Raw genomic sequence first — 20,117 nt, 5'->3', positions numbered from 1 at the left:
ATCTCCCACTTATAAGTTCTCCCTGAACTTATAATATTCTCCCGTTGAAAGATACAGTACCTGGCAAGGTCAGGCTTCTCTGCATCAAAGCTACATTTATTTAGCAAAGGTTTATCAAAGATGCAGTGTCATTTTTTTACATTACATCTGTTTTCATTTACAACCAGTGTCTTGTTAACAAACATTTATGCTGGTGGCCTCTTGTACTACACAGAATACTTTTATTTTAGTATATGGACAATTAAGAAACATGCATATACTGTATGATGAAAAGTATAAGAAACACAATATAATCCATGTTGCTTACAGGACAAGCTCTTTGGAAGAATTCTGTTTCATAATGTATGATTATCCTGATGACATGCAATATCTGACTTCAAGCTCATTGATCTCAAAATCAGTAACTGTATCACAGGTTTTATATTGTTGTTCAGGGAATTAATTTTGGATTGTCATCTTAACAGTCTGGTAGAGTACTGTGGCACGGTCTGTGCCAATGATAAGAGACTTGACTGCTGTCACCTTATGACTTGGTTTTTAATAGAAGTGGTGAGAAAAGAAAATAGGCTCTTTTTGTTAGTTGTTTACAGTATGTCGGCTATATAAGGGAATCTTTGGGAAGATCATAAGGGAAAACCTGCTTCTCTTTTTCTCCTTGCCTGTACATCCTATCCCTTCTAAAGGGATGGACAAAACAAATCAGTTTCAGTTTCCCTCTGATTTTTCACCATTAGGTGCATATTGAACTTCACACAGCAATGCAATGTTAAAAGACTGTCAAATATTCCTGATCTGTGCACAGCTTATACCTTCTAAGAGAGTGATGGACAAAACAAATCAGTTTCAATTTCCCTTTGATTTTTTTGCCATTAGGTGCATATTGAACTTCACAGAGCAATGCAATTTTAAAAGATTGTCAAGTGTTCCTGATCTTCTACATTTAAGCAAACCAAATTAGAATTTATAAGCATGAATTTATTTGACAATTTGAATTTGAAATTGACTAATGTGTCAAATCTTCTTCGTGTTTTTACATGGATGTTGCTTGGTCTAGTTAATGAATTGTAATCCTTATGTACTGGTTCATTCATTTCTTGATAAGCAGCTGGGTACCAATCAGTGTCATAAATGCCATGGCAGCATGACAAACATCTGAATCAAACAAAATAATCCAGATTATCCCCATCCTCCTGGCAAATAGAAGGCATAACTAATTATCTGAAGCCTTCCAGACTGTTGCATCTGTTCCCAAAAATACATTTATAGTCTGAACCACATTAACTGCCAGTAGCACTTATATCAAAAGAATTACAAATTCTACTACAGTTACATCAAGGCTGTGCAGTTTACTGTATGCTACTGCAATTAAGAAACTAGACTTCAAATGCTGATGCTGTAATACAGGCTGTAGTCTTTAAAAGTATTACATTTGGCATTCAAATATGAAGTTCATGCTCATAGAAGCATAAGCACAGTAAAAATAATTATGAAGATATCGCTTTATGTGGCAGGGTGAATTTTGCACTTTGTGCACCTTTTTTCTGATCCAATCTCTTACTAAAAATAATGATGATAAAAATACTTAAAACAAAAGTTAACTCAGGTACAAAATTAGAGTTTTAATAACTTGCTTAGGTAATAATTGAGTTCAGCAGTTGCACCTATAGGCTTCAGCTAACCTCTAATAATTTAGGTTTGGGACATGTCTCTAAACCTCTTTATAATCCAGTTTAAGAATTGTAAGCAACAGAAATGAAAATCAATCAATCTATAATAGTTGTGAGCCTACCACAATTAATATCTCAAAAACATTGAATTGGCTCAATGCCTTTTCTTTTGTCAAGATGCTTATGATATTTGAACCCATTAAAATTTAAATTAACTTTGTATTTGCAAAATGTAATGAGATGGGATTATTGCCATTTAAGGCAGACAGGAAATAGTTTAAATTCAGATCTGGAAGTGCCAGGTTTTACAGCTAAGTTAAATAATGATGTGTTTGATTCAGGGTCACTAAATGCACTAACATTTGTAATCTTGTTCTACAATCAATATTACACATTTAACTCCTTAAATCTCTTTCACCATGTTGTTTAATCACCATGCCTGTTAAATTGGTGGCATGGTGAAACAGTGGTTAGAACTGCTGCCTTGCACTGCTGGGACCCTGGATTCAATTCCTTCATGACCCTGTATTGGGTTAAATTCATAGAAAATGGAAGGATGTAAAGCTTTTTCCATCTTTACACATTCCCTATCCTCTTGTAGCTGTGAGACAAGTATTTAGTTTTATATAATGGTCCATACTGTATATACTGTATACAAGTGAAATTGCAGCACTAATTGCATTCACTTGAAAGTGGAAGAAAAAGAATGAAGAAAATGCAAAGAACACTAGACCTTCCATCTACATTCAAAAATATGTACAGTAGAGCAAGAGCAAATAAAGTATCAGGAATTGTTGTGTCCAATTATACTCTCTCAGCTAACTTGTTTCACATCCTCTTGTATGTACCTAGTCATTTTCAGATTTTATTTAATCTTAGATTTTCATATGTATATTAATGAGAAATGGTGAACCTTCATGGGCTGAATAGTTAGTACTGTACTTCTCATAAACTTTTATTCTGTTTTGATTAACATGATTCATCATGATCTTGATGAATTCATATCTGAAGTGAAGTACTGTATGTTAAAACTGAATATAAAGTGTTAAAGAATGGAAAACAGAATGGTGTAAGACTAATTACTGTCTGCAGAGTTTAGGATACTTCTGTGCAGCACAGACATCCCCTGTCTTCAGTGTATTGTGATGTCTGTACCCGAAAGAACTATACAGGGAAGGTGAACCTCCTGCTGTTTTGTTCTCTCATTTTGGAAAATCGTGAATTTTGGACAACCAAAATTATACGTCTGTGACTTCCTCATTTTACTTCATGCAGTGTTGGTGACAATACAGTACAATGATATAGTGTACACACCGCACAAATAAGTTATTCAGAAGCTTAAAAACAGAACTGTCAGCAGACCCAAATAAATGGCGTTAAAGATGTTTAGACATTTTACATCAGTGTCCTATTGCGATAACCTTATAAATAGATTTTTAGCATTTCACAAGAAATCTAAGTTATGAGAGGTCTAGAAATCCTTCATAATTTCCCAGCTAAATTACTACAAATATTGTAGTTTTAACCAGATGTAAAAAGCTACTCCTATTTTTATCCTAAAGGTTAAAATTATTCATAATTTATAATGTATTTGACCAATCACCTTCCTTTTAAACAATGACTTGTTTCTTGAAATCCCTGCAGATTCCTGTTAGATCACATCTCTTTAAACACCTTGGACCCTGTTTATGATAAGAGGCTCAGACAAAGGTTACTATTGTAATCACTCAACAGTAATCTCCAAGAACTTGTGCATCACCTGTTGATTTTTAATCCTTAGTACTTTGTTCAGCCACAAAATTGCTTTTAAGTAGGAATTAATGAGCAGCTTTGCAATCATTATGTTACACTGAACATCCTTGCTGATGTAGAATTTTGCACCCCCGCCATGCAGAGCCATTCAGAGAAAATCAAAATTGTGAAAAACTAAAATAGCTTTAAAAATGCTTCTTGCACAACGTTCCTGTCTCACTATATAGACAGCAAAGAGATATACACAAAACCTAGAGTCATCACAAATTCCAAGCACTCTTCATGACATTTATATTAAGATGCTCCATTTGTCTGCTCAACCGAATATCATTGTGACTGAGCTGCTCACTACAGTATATAGGTGACTATCACAAGGACTTGCACATAATTAGAATAAGAATTCACTTCATAGAGTTTAAACTTTTATTTTGTCAAAAATAAAATTGTTGCCTGGCAGTAGGATTGCCCTGACATATTTAATAAATGCACATTTTTATCACAACTAAGCAGTAATGGAAGAGGGGTGAAATTGCATCGGAGTTTGAAGAATATATCCAGCAATTAAATACTTTACAAGTATGATGTGAGGCACATACATGCTAATTTGTTTCTATATTAATTTGTTTTCCAAGGCCTTTCAAATGGCAGACAATGAAAAATACTAACAAGCCTAAAAAGCAAATTAGATTTCTGAGGTCAAAGGAAAATTATGTATCTGAATAATTTACATATAATAAAATTCAAATTTTTCACCACCACATCTAAACTTCAGCATGGAAATTGTTTGTAATTGGAAATGAAATGTCTTCTGTGTAACATGGAATGTATATGACCATTCCTGTCAGAATTAGCTGACAAAGCAGAACTTGCAGCAATGCAGAATTTTCTCGTCACACAACAAGTTTTGTCAGCTTCGCTCACATAAAAACAAAACTCAAGATAAAAGTTAATTTCTTCATTTCTGCAATGAAATCAATTAATTAAAATCAGCAGTCAGCATCACTGGAGTAATATTTTTTTTCAATTTATAATTTTTAACTAAGGTAGAGCTTAACAAAAACACTGTAGTACTGTAGTACTGTAATGACCAATGGTTTAACTGTTTTTGGAAGTTGATCAATTTCTCTAGGATTTCACATGATACACGGAAATGTGTGTAAAATCGAGGAAGAGACCCATATTTATCTACTGAACCACATCAAATGTAAATAGTCAACTTTTCTATATTTTCTATATACTGTATACTGTAGCATGTGATATCTAATTAAAACTGATGCTGAGAACATTTGGTGACCAGGACTCATGAGCAAGGTGCATTTAGAAAAGCTTAAAACTTTGAAAACAGTATGTTACAATTCAAGGTACAATGCTCTAATATATAATGTGAATTTATATATTTTTTAACATCTAAGAAATTCATAACCTAGTACAATACTTAAAACCACAGACTTTAGTTGAAATACCTGGCCCTTAAAGAATTACAGTGTCATTTACTGTAGGATTGAAGACCTTCTAAACTTCTACATTATACAGCAATGAATTAATTCACCCTGGCTTGTAGTTTTGGAAATTAAAAATATAATAATGGTTATTTCTCTTTAGTAATGATTGAAATAATATAGTACATCATGTTTTTTTAAGTATCTCCTGAAATTTGAACTGCAAGATTTCAGGCAATCTAATCTAGAAGACAATTTTACAATATGTCATAGAATGTAATAATATATTTTCACTATATTGATTGGGAAGTCCTGTTCATAGCAAAGTGTGATAATTTATTATTACTTGGGAGGCAAAAATCAACCCTAGGGATTCCTTTTTGCTCTAGGCTATCCGTTTGCACATTACTTTCTGGCCTGGAATAATAATAAGGTATATTTTACACTCATGAGGATAATCTTCCATTAACAAAAACAATCACACCATCTTCAGCAGGGAGTATATAACAGATTAATTCTGGCTACATTTAAAAAGCAAATTGGAAGTTAATCTAAAATCAAAGCAATTCTAGTTCCATTTACACTACAGTAAATTTTCTCTATGGTTGGTATTATTTTCACACTGTGATATTCTCACAGCAGAGAGATATCCATCAGTATCACCTCTCAGCAGGTTGTTGCTATTATCAGGCCAAGGAAATGTACAAGTGTAACTTGTAACAGCAATTAAGGACTATAATACATAGTATATGTACAAAGGTATAGGAACATCATCCAACATAATTCATTTTACTATTCAGAACTGGCTTTTTAATAGTCTGAAAGCTGGCTGATATATCTCTGGCTATAATTCCTATGAAAATTAAGCATTTATTAAATATAGGACCCTAAAATTGTGTATAGTATGCCTTAGTGCCAAAAGCAGCTGTTATGGTCAGACTCTAATTTTCAATTTAATTTATTTACTGGAGGATTGAGACACCCATAGCTATGCAGTGGGGTTTAAGTATGTATCTTATTTAGATCAGAAAATAATTTTGCTTCAATATATCATTTTTTACGTCTAATGCATTTTGTATACATATTCTACTGTAAGTACTTGCAACTGGGTTCGCAAAATCCCTAAATATTTAGTAAAGGATTTTATATACTTTCTTAAATGCTTAAAGATCTTGTAAAATCTCAAATTGGTCTCATGTTCTTACTGTAAAATACATGCTGGTTTTAATACAGTTAGTCCTCATTAATCTGTGTTGGAACAATTTGAAGTCTAGCAGAAGGCCAGATTGAAGGCTGAAAAGGCTGAATGGATCGTATTTATTTGGCTCACTGTTACTGTGGATTTATACAGGTGTTTTGAAACAATTTGTATAAAATGAATGAACACAGCAAGATAGGATATTGCATATTTTAAACTGAAAGTAGTCCCTATGTGGCCTTTAAATATAAAATTCTTCCAACTGATCTACAATTATACTGCACAACAAGCTAATGAGATATGCTTGTTTTTCACATAACATAATGGAAACACTGTACTGTACATGGAAACTAATGAAATGTAAACCTGTGCAAATTGGCATCCCCTTCGTTTCTTCTGTTTGCATCATCCCTGGTGTCTCATCTTGAAATGGCTTCAAAATCACAGCAAGCAGTTCTCCTCCTCACATTCATCCCCACCCACCCACCACCAGAGGGCTGGACAGAGCTCACCTCCACCAGTGTGACTGCTAACCGGGGCAGGCACAATGAAAGCGAACGCTGGCGACTGGGCCATCAGGAAGGTGGAGCACGAGTGCATGCGACAGGACCCGGGAGATGGTGAACTATGCCTGGGCAGTGCAGAGCTAGAGGAAATGCATCTTTCTGAATCCCTCTTTCACCCCATCTCCACCTCTGCAGCTACCTCTTGGTCAGGCCAGGTCAGCTGGTTGGACCTCAGCTAATCAGATTATGTCCAAACCTGCCTGACGTTTGAAATAAACATTCATAACGCGTTTTATCATTGGATGTCATTATTTCTAGGGAACAATTTCCTAGGGTGAGACTTCTTCTAGTTCTCTTAATATATGCAGTACAAATTTGTCCAACTAGAGTTACTACTCGGTTAACTTTTATATTCCCGCAGATGAATGTGAAAGACTCAAGATAAGATAAGATCACTTTATTGGCCATATACAGTACAAGTTCATGGATTAGGAATTTCTCATTTTCACATACCCCAGCTTGCTCTCCATAAGACACACAGGCACAGAAACAAGGAGAGAGAAGCTTGAGGTCAGAGCGCAGGGTCAGCCATTTATATGGTGCTCCTGGAGCAGCTGGGGTTAAGGGCCAAACAGAGTAGGATTCCTCTGCCGGCTGCGGGATAAAAACCGGCAACCTTCCAGCCAAAGGCGCAGATTCTTTTTTCAACACATAGCACAACAGAATATATCAAGAGAATCGAGAAAGAAGAAACTGTAAAGATTATAATGGAATATTTTGACTCCCCTACTTCAGCTGAAGGTAATTGTTTTGATAATTAATTAAATGTCAACAACACAAAACATGAACTGAAAACTAAATTATTATATATTGCAGGTACAATAATTGAAAATATAGCTCAGAGCTATTAATGCAAATTGTACATTAATATGCAACACTTGCCTCATTTAATTCCTTGTGCATACTTAAAAGTACGGATTCTGTAATTTTGCAACCATTTAAGTTACATTTCAATTAATTGTATACTATAGGCATTGTTCTTTTGTACTCTGCAGCTACAAATTTTTATTTTTCCTTGACTTTTCCCCATAAGCAGCAACAATTGTAAGCCACTGTGCCTTAAAATTTGACTAGTTTATTTACTAGTTACTAGTTATTTTTTCTCCAGATGTTGTATTATTTCTAGTAAAAAAGATTATAAATCTAAGGGGAACTACGGTGTGTTTCTTAATGATGCATACTTATATACTTATAAATCTATACAAATACATAAAAATACTTATGTACAAAAATACACTCAGCTCTGACAAATGTAATGTAAAAGCTACAGCATTTATCAAACTCACAAAATATGTGAGCAAAATCCCTGATCAAGGAGTTTTAGGTTTTCAGTAAGAAATGTGACACTGTTACGTTCCACATCCCTCCTCTAGAAGGCGCTCCTACCCCTTTCTTTTATGATTAGATATTATTATTTCCTGGTGCGTCTCGTCTGGCTTTTGGTTAAAAGCCTAGCGTCTCTGCAGTTCTGAGCTCAGTATTGAAAGATGGACGCCACAAGGCTTGCCTTTTCCCCGGGATCACGGGTAGCCCGAGGGCAGGCCTTATTCCCCTGCGTCCTGACCATCTGGGTCCGGGATTCAGAGCGCCTAGTCCCGTTATGCTTTTACTTCCTGTTCCTGTGCCAGGTCCGACCTGGTCCCTGTTTTTAAGTTTTTGTCTCTCTCGGCCTTTGGATTATGGATAGTGCCTCGACTTCCCTTTTTGAACTTCCTTGGGCTTGGTTGCTTCTGCATTTCCCCCAAGCACCTGATCACTACAGTCACCACCCCCTGTCTGTCAACCCATCCTAACGCTGTTGTACCTTCCTCAGTTGTCTTTTTCAGATTCTACCGTCCGCATAGGCTCTTTAATAACGCACTCCACGGGAGTCAGAACCGGCTTCTGTGACACTGTCAAAATAAAAACATCACATGTTAGTACCAGATGTAACTTCTCTGAGCTTTGTCACAACACTGGCAGCATTGACTCCTAGACCTAATCAGCCTGCGTGCCTGACTGCTGTGGGATGTTCCACCACTTTCATTCTATCAGACAAAAGAAGCACTAGTGTTTTTGCATTATCCTGCTGAAAAATTGACACACCCAGATAGGTTTCTGGGAACTGAAAAAGACTTAAGGACTTTCTTAGAAGTATTTCTGAGCAATAAGGTGTCTCTTCATCTGTGCTAAATTTGTTAAAGAAATGCCCTCCCCACAGCATCATACTGTACATCCACAGATAAACCTATTTGATATATAGGGTAAAATACAAATAACATTATGTGTGGAACCAATTAGCTACTGAGGTAAGATGTAAAGCATTGTGTTAGGAATACTGATGTACCATGAAAAAGGCAATGATTCCTAAAAAAAGGAATAGCCAATGAGAACGCTCACATGCCCCTGGTACTTTATGTGGAACAGGTGCACTAAATTATTTTGGATTATTAAATTTAATCTGAAATGACAACTGTTGCTGCAAAAAACATGTATACATGAGTCTCTTTGACAATTTCTGATTGTCAGTCGTATTATTTACCACCACTACAAGTGATTTAGGTAATCAAATTTGCTATAGTGCTACAGGAGACATAATCAGACTTGTCAAATTTATTGCTAGCAGATTGGAGTCTTAGCATGACAGTCCTGGTAATATGATTCTTAAGTAGCTGGAGGTGAGTCTCTAATTATATGAAGATCCCTGAGTTCAAGGAGAAGTGTCCACTTGCATTATGATTACATTGCATTACAGAGATAAGTATTGGAACATTGTGAATAAATTATTGAGTGACATGACTGCACTTTGCAGTAAAATATCCTTAGCAAAACTGCTGTGCATGCTTATAATACCAGTGGTACCTCATCGTTCACTCACATGGCTCAGAACTGAAACTTTAAAAATTAAAATACTGTGGCAGTCAGAAGATGTTCAAAGGGATAGAATAGTAAAAGTTAGTTGATTGAAGTTCATCTCCTTTTGAGTTAATTCGATACACTTTAGTATAGAGATAATTGTAGCTTTACTGGATTAATTAAACAAATGCCCATTACAGAGTGTCAAGGTGTCACAGTGGTTAGCACTGCCTCCTCACAGTGCAATTCCAGACCTCGGGTGCTATCTGTGTGGAGTTTGTATGTTCTCCCTTTGTTTGCATGGGTTTCCTCCGGGTGCTCCAGTTTGCTCCCACAGTCCAAAGACCTGCAGTATTGGTAGGATAATTAGCTTCAGGAAAACTGTCTCTAGTGGCAGTGTGTGTGTCTGTATCTGTGTTTGCCCCGAGATGGACTGGCATCCCATCCAGGATACATCCTGCCTTGTGCCTCTTGCTTGCCAAGAGCTCTGGCTCCCCCATGACCTTGAATTGGATAAATCAGTTAGAAAATAAATGGATGCCTATCACAATTATATGATAAAATATGTAATATTATTGTAACTGATTAATTTGTTAGCTAGACTGATATCAGCAGTGTTATAATGAGCTCCTCTTACATCGATAAACTTTGGTGTGAGGGAACACTCACATAGCTGTATTTCAGTCTTGAGATGACACAGCAAAGTTTTGTGCCTGAACCAGAAAGGATTAAGAAATCCTCTCTGCAAATGATTTCATTGTTTCTGGTATAAGAAGGAAAATGTCCTTATACAGTATTATTACAAATAGGAAAACATTTTATATAGATCCAATGCCTAGTACAAGTAACTCATCAAGTACTGCTGTTACATTTTGAATGTTTGGGAGGCATTTCTGAGCTTTCAAACTGCATTATATGAAAAAGATACCACACAACATGAGCTTTACAGTACATTGATGAAGATTGCACAAATGTTTGTCCTTTGAAAAACAATCTTTGCTAATAATAAATAAGCTAGGATTTATTCAAAGGAATGTCACACAAAAAAGCTAACTGAAGGTAAAATTTATTTAATCCCCGATCAAAATGCTTTTCTAAGCATATTTCATATAAGAAGGGTTACATTTTATATCTGATTCTTGAAAAGTAGCCAGTGATTTTCTTAACAAGGAAATACAAGTGCATCGGATAACTAAGAGCAGAATCAAGCATACTTTGAACTGAGCAATTTAAAAAGCTAATTAGTAAGGGTGTCCTTAGAAAGGAAATGCAGGTTCATTAAGTTATGTTAAAATAACCTAGTAAAATTAAATGTAATCTTTCAATTCAGCCTATATTTAAGAAATCTGTATCTTTTGCCATTGTTTCATGGGATCACAAAATTAATCTTTTACATACTTTTTGCTGTATGATGCATTGTGTGGTTGATATCTGTCAACCCACTGGTTGACACTGAGAATTCCACCTTAAATTTTGAGAAACCACAATATTCCGTCAAAAACAGAAGATTTTAAACTCAGACAGCTGCAAGGCAATCTCAGAGGCAGCCACAAAGCTTAAATTTTATCCTCTTTTATTCAATTGTGTCCTATTTTGTTAAAAAAAAATCTTAGACCAAAGTGATCCTCATTTTCTGTGTTCTGGGTGGTTCTTTGTTGTTGCTTAAGATTTGCATTCTCATTCACTTAATATGCCCGTCAAGATAATTTTGAAATGGATTCCACAAAACTGACTGCAAAAATGAATAAATCATTACCTAAGTTTGCCATGTGAAGTTGAAAGAACATAAAACAATATTATATAATAATACAATAGCTTAATCTGCCCCAAAAGTCTTTTGGAGTTTTCACAATGTTAACTTCTTCTGCCAATTTCCCAGAAATGTACTTGAAGCGGTCTATTAAATTTTTCATAAGACGATTAGATACCGTAAGTGATATTCTAACCTGAGACAACAAGAATAGCATGTCATAAAGGTGTAATATACTATCTCCACTGATAATATGGGAAACCTTGGGTACCAAACAGCAGCTCATTTGGTTGTACACTGATATACATCAAGGAATGCCTGTGACAGTGATAAGGCTAGAAAGGGTCTTTTGTATCATTGGGTGTTTACTCATGTTTTAATTGAGTTGCCATATGAGTCTGAACTCTCACATTTCTTTTATGAATAAAGTTAAGGTCTCAAGGTGCAAAGACTGACGTTTATGCTAATTTTTCTCCTCTGCCCAGCTTAAGTACAATAAAATTATTAACACATTTTGAAAACATAAAGAAACTATTTGTATGTCGTAAGATATCTTTTATATCATTCTTCCTTCCTCAGAATACAGGTCTGCAAACAATCAAAAGATCATATTAAGGACTACTTTGTCGATGTAGTAAACACTGTAAAGCAAGGTAAGATGGAGTGTTTTTATTACACATTATTTATGTTAGGGATTACTGCCTTTATTGTCTATATTGGACTGAAGTTTCAAATTTGGAAAAAGAATGACAATTTTATTTGTTTTGATGTATTGTTTAATTACACTGAGAAGCAATAGACACACAATTCTTTTTATCAATACATAAGAGCTTGTGTGACAGATATATTTTTTTATTTAAGTGTTTTATCAATTCAATAAGCAGAGGTAAGAGCTACACTATAAACTGGTATGGACTGGTTGACAACAGATGTCATAAAAATATGCAGATTTCTGATACCTCGTAATGGGTAACTTTGAGCCCTGATACCTTAGAAGCTGTCCTTTAAGCTCAGCTGTCCTAGACATCTTACAAGTACTTGTGGGGGAGTCGTCCAATGATGCTACAAGATCTGCAACAATTCAGTGAAGGTCTGTTATCTGTGCAATCACACGTGATGATCCAACAAGTGTTCATTTGGGCTCATGTTCAATTGTGAACATTTAAACATTGTGTGCAGAAAGGAATGCACATATAACCCTGTTTCTGTGTGGGTGTACATATTGTGATGGGAAATCAACTATGTCTTTGTCTGCCACGTAGTGTAGCTTTAACAGTTGGAGGATTTCTGTATGCAAAATGTTGTCTACATACAGTACACTAGTGCAAGATAGTAAGACTTCACAATACAACACTTTCTGTGCAGAACTGTGCATTAATTGCAACAAATTCCATCACTCCTCCACCAAATTGAACTAATTTCAATCCCTTGCCAGTCGCTCTCCCAAGCTATGATAGATACTAATTCATCAGAGAGAATGGCACCTCCATTTGCTGCCCAACCTTGTTGCACAAGTCTAATTGAATTTAGATCTCGATATGCCATATTCTGCATGGACTGTCATCGTCTGTCATTAATTGACCTGCTTCACCTCCTGATTGCAGCATTTGATAATTTAGCATAAGTGGCCTGATGATTTATTGAGTGCTTTCCAAAAAGAAATTGTTTCCCCTCAGTATAAAATATGCCTATTGTAAACTTCCCACAAAAAACTTATTTTTGGCAACAATATATCAGTCACTCAGAGGTTTTTTTATAGTTTGTCTTAGGGTAGTACAGCTTTCAGTTATTCTCATTCAATACTAATACTGTAGTTTGAAGCACAGCTTGACAGAGGAAGATAAATGGTTATTTATGGCGGAACCTTTATAAAACAAAGGAATATACATACTTGAGGACCCTGAACTACTGTTTAGTGAATTGTCACTAATTTACCTATAGCTTTATTTCTCATTAACAAACTTTAGATGGCAAAACTGAATGTACATTATTTAGTTGTCTGTAAATCTTTGGTTCATAAGAACTGAGCTATTTTCAACACACACATTAGACATTCTGTGTATATGCACCCTACTAATTAGCTCTTGCAGTTTCATAAAGCTAAGAGGATGAAACCAGTTAAAGAGACTGTTACGTCCAAGTATGTGTTCTGTGTGTGTTTTTTTCTGTTCCACACTGCTGACCCTTGATTGTTCTCTCTCCCCCATTGGCCCACCATCACTCCACTGTTTCAGTATGATGTCATCATTAATTAGCTCTCAGCCAATCAGAACACATCTTATTCACTATTTAACATGGAGGCTTTCAGGAACAGGAGGCCTTTTGTTTGACTTCGGTCCTGTTTGGTTTTGGTTAACGCTTCGCTTCGCTTCGCTTCTGGTTATTGCTTCGGCTTCGTTTGTTGGTTTGTTTTGCTTTGTGTGTGTGTATTTTTGTATAGCTTCGGCTTTGTTGTTTTGTTGGTTTTACGTTAGTTTCTTTGTACTTTCGTTTGTTTGTGTGTTCATCCTTGTTTTGTCATTACCTTGCCCCAGTGTTACATGTTCAATTTTTGTGTTCTTTTGTACCCTGCTCCTGTTTATTACTCTTGTTTTCCCTTATTTGTCTTCCTGGTTCACTTGTGTTTTTGTGTGAACTTTTATATATAAGGTTAGTTTAGGTTGTTAGGTACACTTACACACTTAGTTGATTTTGTATTAGTACACTAGTTTAGTACGGGTGAGTGCCGTTTGTCTTGTATGGTTTTGGGTAGTCAGTGCAGGTTAGCTAGGGTGTTGAAGATGCCGAAGACCGTGTGTTTCGGGTTTTCTTTGGTAGTCAGATTAGCTTTCCCTCACTGTCCTAGCCAGCTCCATTTTGTTTGTTATTTTCTTTCCTTTGGCACCACTTTAGTTCCTTACCCTTGTTATCACGCTTCCTAGTCCCTCACCAGAATCCCCCTTCCAATAGAGTTATCCTAAATGTTACACCCCTTTACCCCTAGACACTTGGGGTCGTAACAGAGACATCTAATTTATCCTTTTGCATAGGCAAAGTCAAGGTTAGTACAGATAAGGAGGTCCACCCTTTAGGGCTCATCAACATGACACAACTAATTTTGACCAGTGACATGTACTGTATAGTATTTACAATATTTATATCTTGCAATTAACACTTTTAGGGTTATGATGTATATTATGGAAATTAATATTAATTAGCTTTTACCATTTTACAGCTGCTGCCTGACTGCTAACTTAGATTTCCATCCTTCCATTTTCTAATTATTTCAACCAGCTCAGGGAGAGCCTGAGCCTATTCCAGCAAGCAATGGGTGCATGTTTGGAAGGGATGCCAGTCCATCACAGGGCACACACAGGCACAGACATACTCATATCAGGGCCAATTTTCCCAGAAGCCACTTAACCTACCAGTATGTTTTGGACTGTGGGTAGAAACCAGAGCACCGGAAGGCTATGCAAACACAGGTAGAATATACAAACATCATGCAGATAACACCCCAGGTCCAGAAATAAACCCAGGGCCTCAGTGCTGCAAGGCACCATTGCTAGCCACTGTGCCTCCAAACGTTGACTGCACATACACAAAAGATTAAATTAAAGGTTCAACCCTCTCAGCCTTGGGAAACTGCAAGACCTAATTAATATTCATTCTCATAATTAATATGCAGACTATCTGCTCTAAACCATTTTGAATTCCCAATCCTTTCTGCACTGTACAACAACAGATTTGAACATCAAATTGCCAATAATTATTGTTGATCCTTAGGGATCCCTGTTAAATCATTATGGTTACAGTTAATGAGATCAGAAAACTTACACTAAGCTTAATAACTCCAGGGACAACACAGAAAGAAGCTAATATTTCATGGATGTTCTCACACAGTTTTATGGTATATTGTTAGTGCAAGGCTTGCATGTTTATTATTTACAGTCAGCATGTCTGACAGAGTATATACTGTATGAGGATCTGAAATAATTGCTTGTTTCCAAAAAGGAGATGGGACTAGTAGTGATGAAATATTGTAAGTAAACACAAAGGGAACGATTTGGGCCACTTTGCAAGGTACTACAGATAGTGAAAAGTGTTAGATTTAACTTTGAATCCCAAGTGTTAATTGCATTGCAGTGCAATTGTGGAACCACGTTTTATGCACGATAGCACAACTACTATCTAGCTAACAGTTTCTTTGCTCAGTTCACCTTTAACATCACATATGTCATCACTTTATCAATTTTACGATCGCCTTGGCATAGTGCCTATCCCGGGAAGCACTAGGTGGAGGGTGGATACACCCTGGACGGGACGCCAGTCCATCGCAGGATACACACAGACACAAACATGCACATACTCAAACCAAGGGCAATTGACAGAAGGCAATTAACCCACAACATTAACAGGGCAACTGGAGGAACCCCACGAAAACATGGGGAGAACATGTAAACTCTACTCAGATACTATCCCAGGGACTAAATTCAGTGGCCCAGAGCTGTGAGGCAGCAATGCTAATAACTGTGCCACCGTTCCACCGAGCTCCTTAGCATTTCCCTGTGGAAAAACAGGGACAATGACACTTGCACTCGCAATTTAAAAGAGCTGTCTTTGAGAGGCTCAGAGCAGGTTCTTAAATAGTTCTGCAGACCCTTAATAGTATTGTCCAGAGCAGGAACTGCAGTGTTCAGAGCACTACGATAAAACAAAAGTTTAAACATATAGCAAGAGAAAAACAGAAGCTGTATAAAGAGCAAATGTTGAATGGATTGTGTATTTTAGTTTTGTATTATTGGTTTTGAGGATTGTACTGTCTATGGCCATTTTTGTGCATCTATTTTTAATGGCTGAGGGATTATTAAAGAAGATTTCATTCATCGGGAGGTTCTTTTAAACTTTTTGCTTAAAATGTTTTTGCTTAAAGGGAACTTTTGTGTTCTTTGCATTCCTCTTTCATTGTTCATTTCATTTCATTCAGTTTGGTTGAGCAACTCAGAAGCCCTGAGAGTGTATGCAGGCACGTTTGGAGCAAATAAAGCTAAAGCAGCTTCTTTTCTCGCCTTTCATATGTTCAGGATGTCATTTCAGGGGTGCCAGTGAAATAGAGCAACTGTGAGAGGAGACTGGGATCAATTTCACCAGAGTTCATCCTGCTAAATCTCTAAAGAGTGCCTGAATCCTGGGAGTGGCAGCAATTAGACACAGGGATATTCTGTGGGGTTTTTGATGAAGTTTATTTTTCCTTATCCTTTTAAGGAGTGGGTTACTGTTGTAGGGAGAATTGGGAAGGGGGTAGGAGGGGATGTTCTATTCTCATTTATGATTCTGATTTTTTCCATTGTTTATAAAAATAAATATTTAAATATTAAAAACAGAGATTGAGCTATTCTCATATTTTGGCAGCTCCAGAAATGTGTCCTAGAAGTACTTGTGTGGAGCTTTTTCTTATGTATTTTCAATACTCAAATAAACCATTATTTGCTCATTTGAGATTCATTATGTGCCTGAATAGACAGATCTGCTTGCAGCTGAGAAGCTGAACAACTAGGAATTTATGGTAATCTGTAAGCTTGCTAAAGAACAAAATGGCAAGACAGAAATCTGTACATGGCTCCTTATTTTCTCTAATTTATACAGTAGATGACATAGAACATCTGCAATATTTTCAAATGTCTTCTGTATGCTGATATTTCCATTTACACCTCACACTCCCCCATTCATGTAATAACCCATAGACTTAACACTGATCTCAACATGCTATGATGACTATCTTGAGATGAATATCCAATGTATTTTAAGTCCCATAAAAGTCCCATTTTTCACCAGCCCAGTATAATAAGCTAATTATTATAATCCAGTCTCTGTTTATGGTAGATTAATAATTGATACATTTAAAAACATTACTTTTCTTCCCCCAGACTATCTGGCATTTCATAAGGTCTTCCCATCTGGCCATAAACTACTTGAGAAAGCACGGTGCCAACCTTCAACAAATTTCATGTTAACTACTTTCAAGCTGCAGGGATCCCATAGGACTCACCATTGTAACTTTTAAATCTTCTGTTTTGTGAAAAGACGTAGATTTCTAAAACTCTATTATCAAACACAACAATCTTTCCCTCCCCTTAAACAAAACCTGTTATCCCGACCATTATAAAATAAGATCCAGCTCACTAGGCCAGAACCCTGTTCCTAAACACAAAAAAATGATATATTTATAAAGATCTTTTTTTCACAATACACCCCAATTTGGAATACGGTCCCACTCACATTAAAAACATACCCTACTTGACTTTAAAAATACCTCAGAAGAAATATACTTTCTCAACTACTCTGTTACAAAGCCTAAACACGTTTTGTCCTTCAAAGTACCATCTAAGGTTGGCACATATTTTAATCTTCCTTCTCTTACTTATTCTTGTATTTAATATTTTTTGTTGTTATATAACCCCACTTCTGATTTGGAATGTTTTCAGGACAGGAATCCTTGCAGGGTGTCCTATATGTTAAATGAACTGTGACATTTTAATCCACTACTAAATAAATAAAAAACTGATGCTCATTTGCCTGGTAAGCCTAGTATCTCCCTTCTGTTTACCAGGTGAGTTGAGGGCGACAGTGTCATTGGTACAAAACCGAAAAGGACAATACAAAAAGGGGAAACTGGGAAAACATTACAAACTAGTGGCTTGTGGCTATATTAGTGGGACATTAAAATTGGTTAGGGTAAGTGGCTCTTTGTGGGGTATAAGGCTGTAGTGAGTTTTAAGCCTTACAAGTATTAATATGGTGCACAATGTTTAGTATTCACATTTAACTAACCCAGCTTTAATAGTCCAGTCATGTAAGATACAGTATATACCATACTGCATTTACCTGGGAAACACTTCTTGAGCATTTATTGTATTATGAAACTTAATACAAACTAACTCCCATATGCAACAATTTATAAACACAGGGAAGAACATTTAAAGTAATGTAACTACCATTTATTCTAAAGGAATAGGTAAATAAATTAAAGTGTAACATGTATTGAACAATCATATTGAATCAATATATTGAATCAGTACTGAATCAATAATTCCTGTTGTGTAGGGTAAATACAGTTGGGCTGAACAGTAAAACATATAATCCTGTTTGATACCAAAAAAGAATAATCCAAAGATTTAAAAAATAGAAATCTCAAAACATAGACCGAATGTTTTAAGTAAATTTGGTCACATCTCCTCTGTGGTTGTTACAGCTGGAATACACATCAGTTAGGCAGCATGAAAAATAAATCAGACCTGACCAAATGTATACATTTTGAAAAATAAATTCATTTATTAAAACCTGCCAATTAGAAATGTGGTAGAAAAATATGAGATTAAATAAAATCCTGGTAACCAAGTTCCTCAATATCTCCAACCTGTCAATTAGACTCAATACAGACAACAACAAGTCATGTAGGTTTTTAAGAGGTGTACTGTATTTATATAGATGATATGACCAGCATACTCAACTGGAGCTAGTATACCATACAGAATATTTGCAAGTACAGTCAATCTGAGGTCATTTACCAACTGATCTGTCTCCTGTATCTAAATGGTGATATGGAGTTCTGTATGATATATTATTTGATATAATTATCTAATTTTGTAGTGTATCATGCTTTTTTACTGAACCAAAAACAATAAATTTGAAACAAAAGATCACTAGAATGTGTGTATAAGAACAGAAGTCAAGTTACAAATGAGAAGAAATGTATTATTTGTAATAATACATACTGAAGATACCAGTACTAAAAGATATTAAAAATGCACCAAATGCTATCAGTTCCAATACTCATCTCTTGCATCTTTAATGCTTTGAAATATATATAGAAAATTTTATACACATGTGAACTGGCACTGTCAATGCTGCAGGAGCAAATGTTATTACTGAGCTATTGACCTGAACATCCCAATGGGTGCCATTTTGAAGTTCAGACAGAATTCACATCTGTGATTGATGATTAATGAATACATGAGTGCTGTTGATACGTTCTATTGATTTAGCTATTACTAGAGCTTGAACATTACAATTTAAAGGTAAGTGTCTATATTAACATGATTACACCTACTTTGGCAGCTTAGATAGTTCCACTGAAGAAAAAAATGTACTTATGAAAACCTAATTAATTTACACAGTTCACTTTATATAAAATGAGACTGAATCCTTTAGATACAAAAATTAAAAGAAGTGACATTTCACCATGCGATAGAATAACTGTTCATTTGGCCCATCAGAATATGTCATTTACATCATTATTTTATTATAGTACCATGCTGAGTTTTAAAAAATATCTAAATCTCTTTTGTAATGTGGCATCTTAATTTATTATTGTGCTATATAAGAGGTTAAAATGAAATACAGTTACTTCTATGGCTAATACTGTTAATCCTTTCTAAGATTTTAAAGTCCTCCGATCAAAATCCCCTGTTAGATAAGTACTTTTGAGACAAGAAAACATTAGGTTCTCTGTGCGTGTATCCTCATAATTCCCATCCTTAGTTCCTGGATTGCTATTTTTAGTTCAATAAGACTCACTGATTCTTTGTATAATTGGAAATTAAAACTATAAGATGCAGAACTGTAGTATTCATTCTTATATCTCTGCCTTCTGTTCTGTTTGCTATGTATTTGTCTCTTCTGTTGCCTCAGTTCATTGCATAAATACTGAAAGCGATTGATCTAGTAAATTGTCATTTTCTGCAAATGTGGCATTCATAAAGGTACAGATTTACTAATCATTTACAGTTATCAAAATCTGTAATTTTCTTTTTTAAATGAAAGGCAACATTACCTGACACAAAGACTTATCTTTTATTGTTTTCTTCCAGTATACATTACTAAGAGATTTTTTTAAACTAAAATACAATGAATAAATAGAATACATACTAT

General features: G+C 35.5%; 1 protein-coding gene across 4 annotated transcripts in view; it reads right to left on the bottom strand.

Moving 5' to 3' along the window:
• LOC102690200 (5-hydroxytryptamine receptor 2A) overlaps positions 1 to 20,117 on the bottom strand; it is a 161,271-nt gene that overhangs the window by 39,770 nt on the left and 101,384 nt on the right. The window contains exon 2 of one of the 4 annotated variants that reach the window (XM_069193431.1): positions 8,427 to 8,514. The exons of the other annotated variants lie outside the window; for them this stretch is intronic. The gene's annotated coding sequence lies outside the window, so the exon portion shown is untranslated. The remainder of the gene's footprint in view (positions 1 to 8,426; positions 8,515 to 20,117) is intronic. 4 annotated transcript variants of the gene reach the window in all.

Source organism: Lepisosteus oculatus, chromosome 8 (genome assembly GCF_040954835.1).
Source record: "Lepisosteus oculatus isolate fLepOcu1 chromosome 8, fLepOcu1.hap2, whole genome shotgun sequence".
NCBI classification, from domain to species: Eukaryota; Metazoa; Chordata; class Actinopteri; order Semionotiformes; family Lepisosteidae; genus Lepisosteus; species Lepisosteus oculatus.
Note: the sequence above shows the minus strand (reverse complement) of the source record. Positions and strands in the feature narration are given on the sequence as shown.